At 40.7% G+C, this 12,491-nt stretch overlaps 1 protein-coding gene across 5 annotated transcripts in view; it reads left to right on the top strand.

The window, feature by feature from the left end:
* LOC110527653 (receptor-type tyrosine-protein phosphatase T) overlaps window positions 1-12,491 on the top strand; it is a 511,724-nt gene that overhangs the window by 269,587 nt on the left and 229,646 nt on the right. The gene's annotated exons all lie outside the window — the stretch shown is intronic.

The following is a 12,491-nucleotide window of genomic DNA, read 5'->3' on the forward strand; positions in this document are numbered from 1 at the left end:
TATCGATGCACTATGATGTCCTCATTCCATAAAGACTTTGGTATCTTTTCATTTATCATTGAGGGCGCATTATGTTTTTTAATCAAAACAGCCCCAACCTCCAACGAGGTCCCAAACTAGTTGAGAGTAGCAACACTGTGTTCATTGTTCTTTGCGGTGCTAATTGCACTTCTATGGAAATGACTTTAGTTTTATAGAGCTATGCACCGTCTCACAAATATGATTTCAATTTTAAAAGTTCCAATGCAGCCGTTTTTATCTCAATATCAAATCATTTCTGGGTAACAATTAAGTACCTTACTGTAATTATTTCCAATCAAAATGTTAAAAGATTTACAAAAATAGCTTCTTAGCAAAGAGCAATGTCTCAAGCAAGTATTTTGCTAGGACTGTCTGGGAGTGGTCTGAGTGGGGAGGGGAAAAACTGAAAACTAGCTGTTACTGGCAGAGATGGTTTAGAACTCTTTCTTATTGGTCCATCAACATATTTACTGCCTGCTGATGTCACCATGCATTCCAAAACTCCATCCCACCAAAACAGGCTGATATTTCAGGTGATCTTTTCAAACAGCTCTTACACTAAAAGGGCATTATTCTAATTTCCACAATGTCACAGTATTATTCCAACCTCATAATGTGGAAATATATATACTGAACAAAAATATAAATAGAACAGGTAAAGTGTTTGTCCCATGTTTCAAGAGCTGAAATAAAATATCCCAGAAATTGTACATGCATATTTCTCTCAAATTTAAAGCACACATTTGTTTACAAAATTAGTTAGAAAGCATTTTAAAAAAAAGATAATCCATCCACCTGACAGGTGTGGCATATCAAGAAGCTGATTAAAAAGCATTATCATTACACAAGTGCACCTTGTGCTGGGGACAATAAAAGTCCACTCTAAAATGTGCTGTTTTGTCACACAACACAATGCCACAGATGTCCCAATTTGATGTAGCGTGCAATTGGCATGCTGAGAGCAGGAATTTAACGTTCATTGCTCTACCATAAGCCGCCTCCAACAGAGTTTTAGAGAATTTGACAGTATGTCCAACTGGCCTCACAACCGCAGACCATATGTAACCATGCCAGCCCAGGACCTCCACATTTGGTTCTTCATCTGAGTGGGTGCTGAGGTGTATTAAAGCCTTTTTTTGTCTGGAAAAACTAATTCTGATTGGCTGGGCGTGGCGGGGAGGACCACCCATGGCTGCACCCTTGCCCAGTCATGTGACATCCATAGATTAAGGCCTAATAAATGTCAAATTTCTATTGACTGATTTCCTTTTGTGAACTGTAACTCAGTCAAATCTTTTAAATTGTTGCATGTTGCGTTTATATTTTTGTTTGTTATATAAAACACAGGAAAATCCTGTTAGACTGTACTGGGCCTTGTAAAAGGTTCCTCTTTCCCGTCGCTGATGAAACTGAAGTACACTACATGCACAAAAGTATGTGGGCACACCTTCAAATTCGTGGATTATGCTATTTCAGAAACACCCGCAGATGAGAATGGAGCCGGAGGGGATGGCTGCCGATCTATGGGCTCCTAACCAATTGTACTATTTTGTGTGTTTTTTCACATTGTTTGTAACTTATTTCGTACATAATGTTGATGCTACCGTCTCTCTTGGCCCGAAAAGAGCTTCTGGATATCAGAACAGCGATTACTCACCTCAAACTGGATGAAGATATAATAATATAATATCATAAGGATATAATATTGCTCCCAGACAAGGCCCAAATTCCCATCATTTGCATGAAGAAAATAAGGAAATACAGGGGGCGCAGGTCGGGGTGCTTTGTGAGAATTTGTCGGCGAGTGTCTAACCGGCATCTACCATCCATTCTATTGGCTAACGTGCAAATCACTGGAGAATAAACTGTTGAGCTCCGTTCGAGCTAAACAGTTGGCTGGGTTTTCCGTGCAACGGCAGGACAAAACAGCTACGTCCGGTAAGACGAGGGTTGGGAGTCTGTGTCTATTTGTCAATAAAAGGTGGTGTGCAATGTCTGATATTAAGGTAGTCTTGAAGGATTGCCACCACAAACGAACGCTGGCTCTAAGACCGCACTCAACAAACTGTATAAGGCCATAAAGCAAACAAGAAAATGTTCATCCAGAAGTGGTACTCCTAGTGCCCGGAGACTTTATTGCAGGCAAACTTAAATCCTTTTTACCTCATTTCTACCAGCATGTCAGATGGGAATAAAACTCTAGACCACCTTTACTCTACACACAGAGATATGTACAAGATCTCTCTCGCACTCCATTTGGCAAATCTGACCGTAATTATATCGTACTGATTCCTGCTTACAAGCAAAAACTAAAGCAGAAAATACCAGTGACTCACTCAATACAGTGGTCAGATAAGGCGGATGCTACCCTACAGGACTGTTTTGCTAGCACAGACTGAAATATGTTCCGGGATTCATCCAATGGCATTAATGTCCATGTACATATCCCAACCAGAAGCCATAGATTACAGTTAACATTCGCACCGAGCTAAAGCTACCACTTTCAAGGAGCAGGACACTAATCCGTAAACTTATAAGAAAGAAATCTCGCTATGCCCTCAGATGAACCATCAAACAAACAGGCAAAGTATCAATACAGGATTAAGATTGAATCCTACTACACCGGCTCTGACTCTTGTCGGATGTGACAGGGCTTGAAAACTATTACAGACTACAAAGGGAAACCCAGCCGCGAGCTGCCCAGTGACACGAGCCTACCAGACGATCTAAAGGCATTTTATGCTCGCTTTGAGGCAATCAACTCTGAAACATACATGAGAGCATCAGCTGTTCCGGACCACTGTGTGATCACGGTCTCCGTAACCGATGTGAGCAAGACCTTTAACCTCTCTGGGACGCTAGCATCCCACCTGGCCAAAAGCCAGGGAAAATGCAGAGAGCCAAATTCAAATAAATTACTATAAAAATCAAACTTTCATTACACACGCAAGATAGCAAATTAAAGCTTCACTTGTTGTGAATCCAGCCAACATGTCAGATTTCAAAAAGGCTTTTCGGCGAAAGCAAACGATGCTATTATCTGAGAATAGCACCTCCGTAAACAAAGAGAAACCATATTTCAACCCTGCAGGCGTGACACAAAATGCAGAAATAAAAATATAATTCATGCCTTATCTTTGACGAGCTTCTTTTGTTGGCACTCCAATATGTCCCATAAACATCACAAATGGTGCTTTTGTTCAATTAATTCCGTCGATATATATCCAAAATGTCCATTTATTTGGCGCGTTTGATGCAGAAAAACACCGGTTCCAACTTGCTCAACGTGACTAAAAAATATCTCAAAAGTTTCCTGTAAACTTTGCCAAAACATTTCAAACTACTTTTGTAATGCAACTTTAGGTATTTTTTTATGTAAATAATCAATAAAACTGAAGCTAGCTTTATGGTCACGCGCCTCTATCTAACAGTACACTTCAAGTGACCCTCGTTCAAGATGGCCGTACTTCTTCATTACACAAAAGAATAACCTGAACCAATTTCTAAAGACTGATATCCAGGGGAAGCGGTAGGAACTGCAAGAAGGTTCCTTAGAAATCTGGATTCCCAATGAAAACCCATTGAAAAGAGTGACCTCACAAACAAAAATCTGAATGGTTTGTCCTCGGGGTTTCGCCTGCTAAATAAGTTATGTTATACTCACAGACACATTTCAAACAGTTTTAGAAACTGCAGAGTGTTTTCTATCCAAATCTACTAATAATATGCATATCTTATCTTCTGGGTATGATTAGCAGGCAGTTGAATTTGGGCATGCATTTCATCTGGACGTGAAAATACTGCCCCCTGTCACCAAGAAGTTAAACAGGTCAACATTCACAAGGCCGCAGGTCCAGATGGATTACCAGGACGTGTACTCAGATCATGCTTGGACCAACTGTCAAGTGTCTTCACTGACATTTTCAACCTCTCCCTGACTGAGTCTGTAATACCTACATGTTTCAAGCAGACCACCATAGTCTCTGTGTCCAAAGAATGACTACCTCCCTAATTGACTTCCGCCCCATAGCACTCATGTCGGTAGCCATGAAGGGGTGTGTGCTCCCTATTCACCCACAACTGCATGGCCAAGCATGTCTCTAACACCGTCATTAAGTTTTCTAATGACACAACGGTGGTAGACCTGATCACCGACAATGATAAGATAGCCTATAGGGAGGAGGTCAGAGACCTGTCAGTGTGGTTCCAGGACGTGAGCAAGACAAAGGATATGATCATGGACTACAGGTAAATAGGGCCGAACACATCGATGGGGCTGTAGTGGAGCGGGTTGAACGTTTCAAGTTCATTGGTATCTATATCACTGTCATGACGTTGTTATTGTTAATGTGATGACATGCTATTTATCGAATAATTAACAATGTTTATACGTGATTAAATGAATCCTGTAACCATTAACTCAGTAACCTGGTGCACCATGGGAAAGTTTGTTTAATGAGTTACCGTTTCCCAAATTCACTCAAATAATATCAGAATCGATTTCATAGCAGTCACTAATTCATTCATTTCCTCATCAGTCTCATTCTGAATGTCGCATAATTCATAAATCTGCACTACCCGTGTCTCACTAATCATTCCGTTGCCACACAAAATGAGTTGATTATTTATTTACTAACAAGCTAAATGATAACATAAGATGCACATACACAAACCTTCTCGGTTATTGGTTAGAACTTAGTACAATGGCAACAGGTCCCTAGCGGACCAACACAATATGACACGTGTTACACAAGATGGAGATTTACAGAGAGAGAGAGAGAAAGTACAATAGAGAAATTCAACACTTGAATGCATTTGTAAACTATGCTTAGTTTCAGCCCTAACACCTAGCCCCAAACTGCCGCTCTTATCGGTAAAAAGTGTAATGCATGTATTTACGTGTTGAAGGTCTCCGTTGGGTATCTTTTCGTGGGCTGAGTTCTGCTTAGTGGGAAATATTTGGCAGACGCCTTGTTCTTTCGTCTTCAGGTGTAAGTCTCTGATTGTCCACACGATGTCACAATGTCCTTTCGCTTAGTTGTATGTTTCCTTGCACTCGTTCTGTGAGTGAGCTTCTGAGTAGGCTAATCAGCCATGTCGATGAACCCAGCATGGGTAGGAGGGCCATGTAGACAATCGATGACTTGAAAAGATATGCCAGAGGGTCCTATTTAAATTCACCTTCCTAGATACAGTACTTAGAAGAACTACTCAACCATGAACCTGATTGTTTTGGGGTCGAGACTAATTGTGGACCTTTGCTGCAGCTCGCGGTCCTCTAGTCAAGTATGTAAATTCTTAACTCACATGTTTTATACCCCAGAGTAGAAAGGGTGTGTCCGTCTTTATAACACACTCTCTGGATTCCCTAGGGCGAAGCTAGTCACAAGGCAATGTATTAGAATAAACTATGATCTCTTATGGACAAATAAAATCACATTCTTATCATCACCAAAACATTATTTTTCATCTGGATATTCTCTAAATCAAAATCAAAGCAAAATGTATTTATATAGCCCTTCTGACATCAGCTGATATCTCAAAGTAATGTACAGAAACTCAGCCTAAAACCCCAAACAGCTCGCAATGCAGGTGTAGAAGCACAGGGGCTAGGAAAAACTCCCTAGAAAGGCCGAAACCTAGAGAGGAAACAGGCTATGAGGGGTGGCCAGTCCTCTTCTGGCTGTGCCGGGTGGAGATTATAACAGAACATGCCAAGATGTTGAAATGTTCATAAATGACCAGCATGGTCAAATAATAGTAATCACAGTGGTCGTTGAGGGTGCAACAGGTCAGCACGGCCAGGTGGACTGGGGACAGCAAGGAGTCATCATGCCAGGCAAGGAGTCATCATTCTGAGGCATGGTCCTACACAACATAAAGTATGTAAAAATCACATACACATTATGAAAACTCCTAAAGTTGCATTTTTTTCATTATAACATCCTCATTTAACTTTAATTCATAAAATAGACGTTAATTTTCATATTCCTTCCATCATTGTTACCACCATTTTGGCTGATGAAATATATTGTCGCAAAGTCCATTTATTTGATGTTCTGTAGTTTTTGGCTGTAAACTCTTCATAATGCACACAGACATTCCGATCTCTCACATTAGAGAACAGAATGGACTGCTGCCTTATAATTTACAATGGGCGTGAGGTGATAAACCCCCCCATCAATCACTCTATACCGCTCCCCCTCTGTGGGAGGGAGAGATATCTCTGTAGAACTGTGATCCACTGTAACCTGATCCTCACAGGCCAGTCATGACAGTACCAACAAACTATCATGGCCCAAACACACCAAGAAAGTTGTGAAGAGGGCACAACAACGCCTTTCCCCCTCAGGAGACTGAAAATATCTTATCCTCAAAATGTTCTACAGCTGCACCATCTAGAGCATCCTGACCAGTTGCATCACCTCCTGGTATGGCAACTGCTCGGCATCCACCCGTAAAGCGCTTCAGAGTGTACAGCCCAGTACATCACTGGGGCCAGATGTGGAGGTCCTGAGCTGGCTTGCTTACACGTGGTCTGCGGTTGTGAGGCCGGTTAGACATACTGCCAAATTCTCTAAGACAAAGTTAGAGGCGGCTTATGTAAGATAAATTAACATTTAATTATCTGCCAACAGCTCTGGTGGACTTTCCTGCGGTCAGAATGCCAATGGCACACTCCTTTAAAACTTGAGACATCTGTGGTATTGTGTTGTGTGACAAAACTGCACATTTTAGAGTAATTTTATTGTCCCCAGCACAAGATGTAAAGATCATGCCACACCTGTCAGGTGGATGGATTATCTTGGCAAATGAGAAATGCTCACTAACAAGGATGTAAACAAGTGTGTGCTCACCATTTGATAAAAATACACTTTTTGTGTGTATGGAACATTTCTGGGATCTTTTATTTCAGCTCATGAAACATGGGACCAACACTTTACATGTTATGTTTATATTTTTGTTCAGCTTATGTTTTCAGGTTACGTATAGCTTGTTAGCACTTAGAGCACACCGATTGGTGTCAGCCTTGTAAAGGCGTTAATTTCCCTTTTTATCAGGCATTAAAACAGGAAGAAATTAACCGTAGATGGATCTTGTATATTTCAGAGACCCTAGAGGGTATAATATTGAATTAAAGTTTGCATTCAATCATACCCTGATCTGAAAAAAAACTATATTTTGCTGGGGTGGACAAGCAATAATGTTAAATTGGATTTAGTTTAACTAAAATACCGCAAATGGGATTTTAAGATTGTGTGTAATCAAAATGTTAAGATTAATTTCTTGACGTGTTTGACCTTGGTTGCCTATTGTTTACAGTAACGCAGGGTTAGCTACCAAGTGTAAATTGGAATGCTATTTATGTCCATTGTAGCAAGTCTACAAACAGAAATCAACAATACCTCTGAAAAAAGCATTTGTTTAATAGTTATTTTTTAAGATTGAAATAAAAGCTCTCTCTCTAAAGTAAGATAAATCGCCAGTAAAATAATTGTTTAATCATGACTGTTTTAAATCTACTCAAGGACATCATTTATTTTCTAATAATAGATTATTTAACCATCCAGGGTACACTCAAAGACTATGTCAAATGTGGAACAACATTTATTGAGAGCTCTCCTCCCTCTTCTGTTTTTGAATCATTAGAGCTTACAAAGATTTCTAACATGTAAAAATGTCTCTTTGGTGGAATCACTATGGTTATTTGGTTGTGTGTTGGGTTGGGATGCTGACTGGACATGACAAATATCTTTCAGCCAAGTACATTCGATGCATCGTTGACAACACAATACTAAGCCCTGGTGTCGCTGCTGTCTAATCTGGTTATAAATGGCACGATCAGTGGACAAGTGGACACACACACACACACACACGCACACACAGAACCAGCCACTGTCACTAATAACTCCCATGCCCCCAAGGTCTAAAGGTCTAACCCGGTGAAGTGTCCATACTGGCCAAACAAAGAGGTGGATGCTTATGACCCTTACACTATCCATTAACAAAGGGTTAACATGGCAGTCTAGGCAATTATGAGTAAATGGAATATTACAAAACAAACTAGTAAGCACTGTATTGCATGAATAATCCTATATTGATCTAAGACTAGGATCAACGATAAATGCCTTGATCATTGTCGACAACAATAGACCAAAAAAACATTACAGTAAAATACATTTGGCTAAGTGTACATGTGTGATCTAAAGTAAATGGAAACAATTAGCATGAACCGGGTGACTCAAATCTTACCACTAAACTCCCAAATCTAATATGCTTCTTGTTAGCAGGGAGTTTAAGATAATGAGATTCACTGTTCTTTCTACCTTAAAGCTTGGCAATGTGCAAAAATAGTCCAGTTCCCCTTCCCCTATCTCTCCATCCCTCTATCCCTCCATCTGCCCTGTTGAGGGAGCTAATGCCAACACTGTTCAAGACCAGCTGTAACATCTGCTTCCAACTCACACTCTCAAACACGTAGATCCCATGAACGCAGCTCACTTTCCAGCTCACACTCTCAAACACACAGATCCCCTGAACGCAGCTCACTCTCCAGATCCCAATAACCTGAATTCTGATCAACTGTTCACACACCTGTATGTCATTATCACACACTATTTAGTTCTCTTCTTTGCATCCTATCATTGTGAGGTATTGTTGGTTCTGTGACACACCTTTCAGAGCAGTTATCTACCTATTGCCTGATCGTTATTAGCCTTTTCCCTGCCTGTACTGTTGCCTTTATGGACTCCCGGTGTATGACCTTCTGCCTGCCCCTGGACCCAGCTACCTGCCTCCTCTGGTGGTCCTTTACAATAAACAGCTGCTGCGCCCTGCACTTGAAACCAGCTCTCTGTTTCCCATCGTGTACATTACACCAGCCACATTCTTCTAGTCTGCCATGCCAATTATTAAGATAGTGTGAAGTTGGACTAAATGGCCTTTTAACAAAGGTATTATCAGGACTTTCGTCCAGTCATGAGACTGCATATATTAATATCAAATCAATGAGCCAGGATTGAGCACTGAGGATGTTTCCCTTGACTTTAGCTGCTCACTCCATTAGTCCTGGGGTTAAGCCACCAGCGCTGTCTTCCCACTTCCCCCATTTAGATGAGTTAATGCTTGAAAAGTAATTGTAACATTGTTTTTATCAAAACAAATGTATTTATCACATACAAGTGTCCAGCAGATGTTATTGGGGATGTAGTGAAATGCTTGTGCTTCTAGCTCCGACAATGCAGTAATATCTAAGAAGTGATATCTAACAGTTTCACAACATATACCTAAAATACATGAAAATCTAAGTAAGGAATGCATTAAGAATACACATATACAGTGCCTTGCGAAAGTATTCGGCCCCCTTGAACTTTGCGACCTTTTGCCACATTTCAGGCTTCAAACATAAAGATATAAAACTGTATTTTTTTGTGAAGAATCAACAACAAGTGGGACACAATCATGAAGTGGAACAACATTTATTGGATATTTCAAACTTTTTTAACAAATCAAAAACTGAAAAATTGGGCGTGCAAAATTATTCAGCCCCCTTAAGTTAATACTTTGTAGCGCCACCTTTTGCTGCGATTACAGCTGTAAGTCGCTTGGGGTATGTCTCTATCAGTTTTGCACATCGAGAGACTGAAATGTTTTCCCATTCCTCCTTGCAAAACAGCTCGAGCTCAGTGAGGTTGGATGGAGAGCATTTGTGAACAGCAGTTTTCAGTTCTTTCCACAGATTCTCGATTGGATTCAGGTCTGGACTTTGACTTGGCCATTCTAACACCTGGATATGTTTATTTTTGAACCATGTTTTGGGTCATTGTCTTGTTGGAAGACAAATCTCCGTCCCAGTCTCAGGTCTTTTGCAGACTCCATCAGGGTTTCTTCCAGAATGGTCCTGTATTTGGCTCCATCCATCTTCCCATCAATTTTAACCATCTTCCCTGTCCCTGCTGAAGAAAAGCAGGCCCAAACCATGATGCTGCCACCACCATGTTTGACAGTGGGGATGGTGTGTTCAGGGTGATGAGCTGTGTTGCTTTTACGCCAAACATAACGTTTTGCATTGTTGCCAAAATGTTCAATTTTGGTTTCATCTGACCAGAGCACCTTCTTCCACATGTTTGGTGTGTCTCCCAGGTGGCTTGTGGCAAACTTTAAACAACACTTTTTATGGATATCTTTAAGAAATGGCTTTCTTCTTGCCACTCTTCCATAAAGGCCAGATTTGTGCAATACACGACTGATTGTTGTCCTATGGACAGAGTCTCCCACCTCAGCTGTAGATCTCTGCAGTTCATCCAGAGTGATCATGGGCCTCTTGGCTGCATCTCTGATCAGTCTTCTCCTTGTATGAGCTGAAAGTTTAGAGGGACGGCCAGGTCTTGGTAGGTTTGCAGTGGTCTGATACTCCTTCCATTTCAATATTATCGCTTGCACAGTGCTCCTTGGGATGTTTAAAGCTTGGGAAATCTTTTTGTCCAAATCCGGCTTTAAACTTCTTCACAACAGTATCTCGGACCTGCCTGGTGTGTTCCTTGTTCTTCATGATGCTCTCTGCGCTTTTAACGGACCTCTGAGACTACCACAGTGCAGGTGCATTTATACGGAGACTTGATTACACACAGGTGGATTGTATTTATCATCATTCGTCATTTAGGTCAACATTGGATCATTCAGAGATCCTCACTGAACTTCTGGAGAGAGTTTGCTGCACTGAAAGTAAAGGGGCTGAATAATTTTGCACGCCCAATTTTTCAGTTTTTGATTTGTTAAAAAAGTTTGAAATATCCAATAAATGTCGTTCCACTTCATGATTGTGTCCCACATGTTGTTGATTCTTCACAAAAAAATACAGTTTTATATCTTCATGTTTGAAGCCTGAAATGTGGCAAAAGGTCGCAAAGTTCAATGGGCCGAATACTTTCGCAAGGCACTGTATTTCGTACCGTTCAAAAATTTGGGGTCACTTAGAAATGTCCTTGTTTTCCATGAAAACATACATGAAATGATTTGCAAAATGAATAGGAAATATAGTCAAGACATTGACAAGGTTAGGAATAATGATATTTAATTTAAATAATAATTGTATACTTCAAACCTTGCTTTAGTCAAATAATCCTCAGTTTGCAGCAATTACAGCCTTGTCCACCTTTGTTATTCTAGTTGTCATTTTGTTTAGGTAATCAAAGATTTCATCCCATGTTTGCTGAAACACCTCCCACAAGTTGTATTGGCTTGATGGGCACTTCTTACGTACCATACGGTCAAGCTGCTCCCACAACAGCTCAATAGGGTTGAGATGACTGTGCTGGCCAACCAATTATAGACAGAATACCAGCTGACTGCTTCTTCCCTAAATAGTTATTGCATAGTTTGGAGCTGTGCTTTTGGTCATTGTCCTGTTGAAGGAGGAAATTGTCTCCAATTAAGCGCTGTCCACAGAGTATGGCATGGCATGGCAAAATGGAGTGATAGCCTTCCTTCTTCAAGATCCCCTTTACCCTGTACAAATCTCCCACTTTACCACCACCAAAGCACTCCCAGACCATCATATTGCCTCCAACAAATTTGACAGATGGCGTCAAGCACTCCTCCAGCATCTTTAAAAATTTTTCTGCGTCTCACAAATGTTCTTCTTGTGATCTGAACACCTGAAAATTAGATTTGTCTGTCCATAACACTTTTTTCCAATCTTCCTCTGTCCAGTGTCTGTGTTCTTTTGCCCATATAATATTTTATTGTTATTGGCCAGTCTGAGATATGGCTTTTTCTTTGCAACTCTGCCTAGAAGGCCAGCATCCCGGAGTCGCCTCTTCACTGTTGACATTGAGACTGGTTTTGCGGGTACTATTTAATGAAGCTACCAGTTGAGGACTTGTGAGGCGTCTGTTTCTCAAACTAGACACTCTAATGTACTTGTCCTCTTGCTCAGTTGTGCACCGGGGCCTCCCACTCCTCTTTCTATTCTGGTTAGAGCCTGTTTGCTCTGTTCTGTGAAGGGAGTAGTACACAGCATTGTATGAGATCTTCAGTTTCTTGGCAGTTTCTCGCATGGAATAGCCTTCATTTCTCAAAACAAGAATAGACTGACGTGTTTCAGAAGAAAGTTATTTGTTTCTGGCCATTTGGAGCCTGCCATTTCCAGCTACAATAGTAATTTACAACATTAACAATGTCTACACTGCATTTCTGATCAATTTGATGTAATTTTAATGGACAAAAAAAATTGCTTTTCTTTCAAAAACAAGTGACCCCAAACTTTTGAACGGTTGTGTATTGCAGAGCGGCATTGAACTAAGATAGTGGCATGGTATAGAGTACAGTTTACACATATAAGATGATTAATGCAAGATACGGATACAGTGGCTGGTGTTTCATTTCCTTAAAGTGGCCAGTGATTCCTAATCGATGTCTATAGGCAGCAGCCTCTGATGTCCTGGAGATGGCTGTTTAACAGTCAGTGG

Source organism: Oncorhynchus mykiss, chromosome 7 (genome assembly GCF_013265735.2).
Source record: "Oncorhynchus mykiss isolate Arlee chromosome 7, USDA_OmykA_1.1, whole genome shotgun sequence".
NCBI classification, from domain to species: domain Eukaryota; kingdom Metazoa; phylum Chordata; class Actinopteri; order Salmoniformes; family Salmonidae; genus Oncorhynchus; species Oncorhynchus mykiss.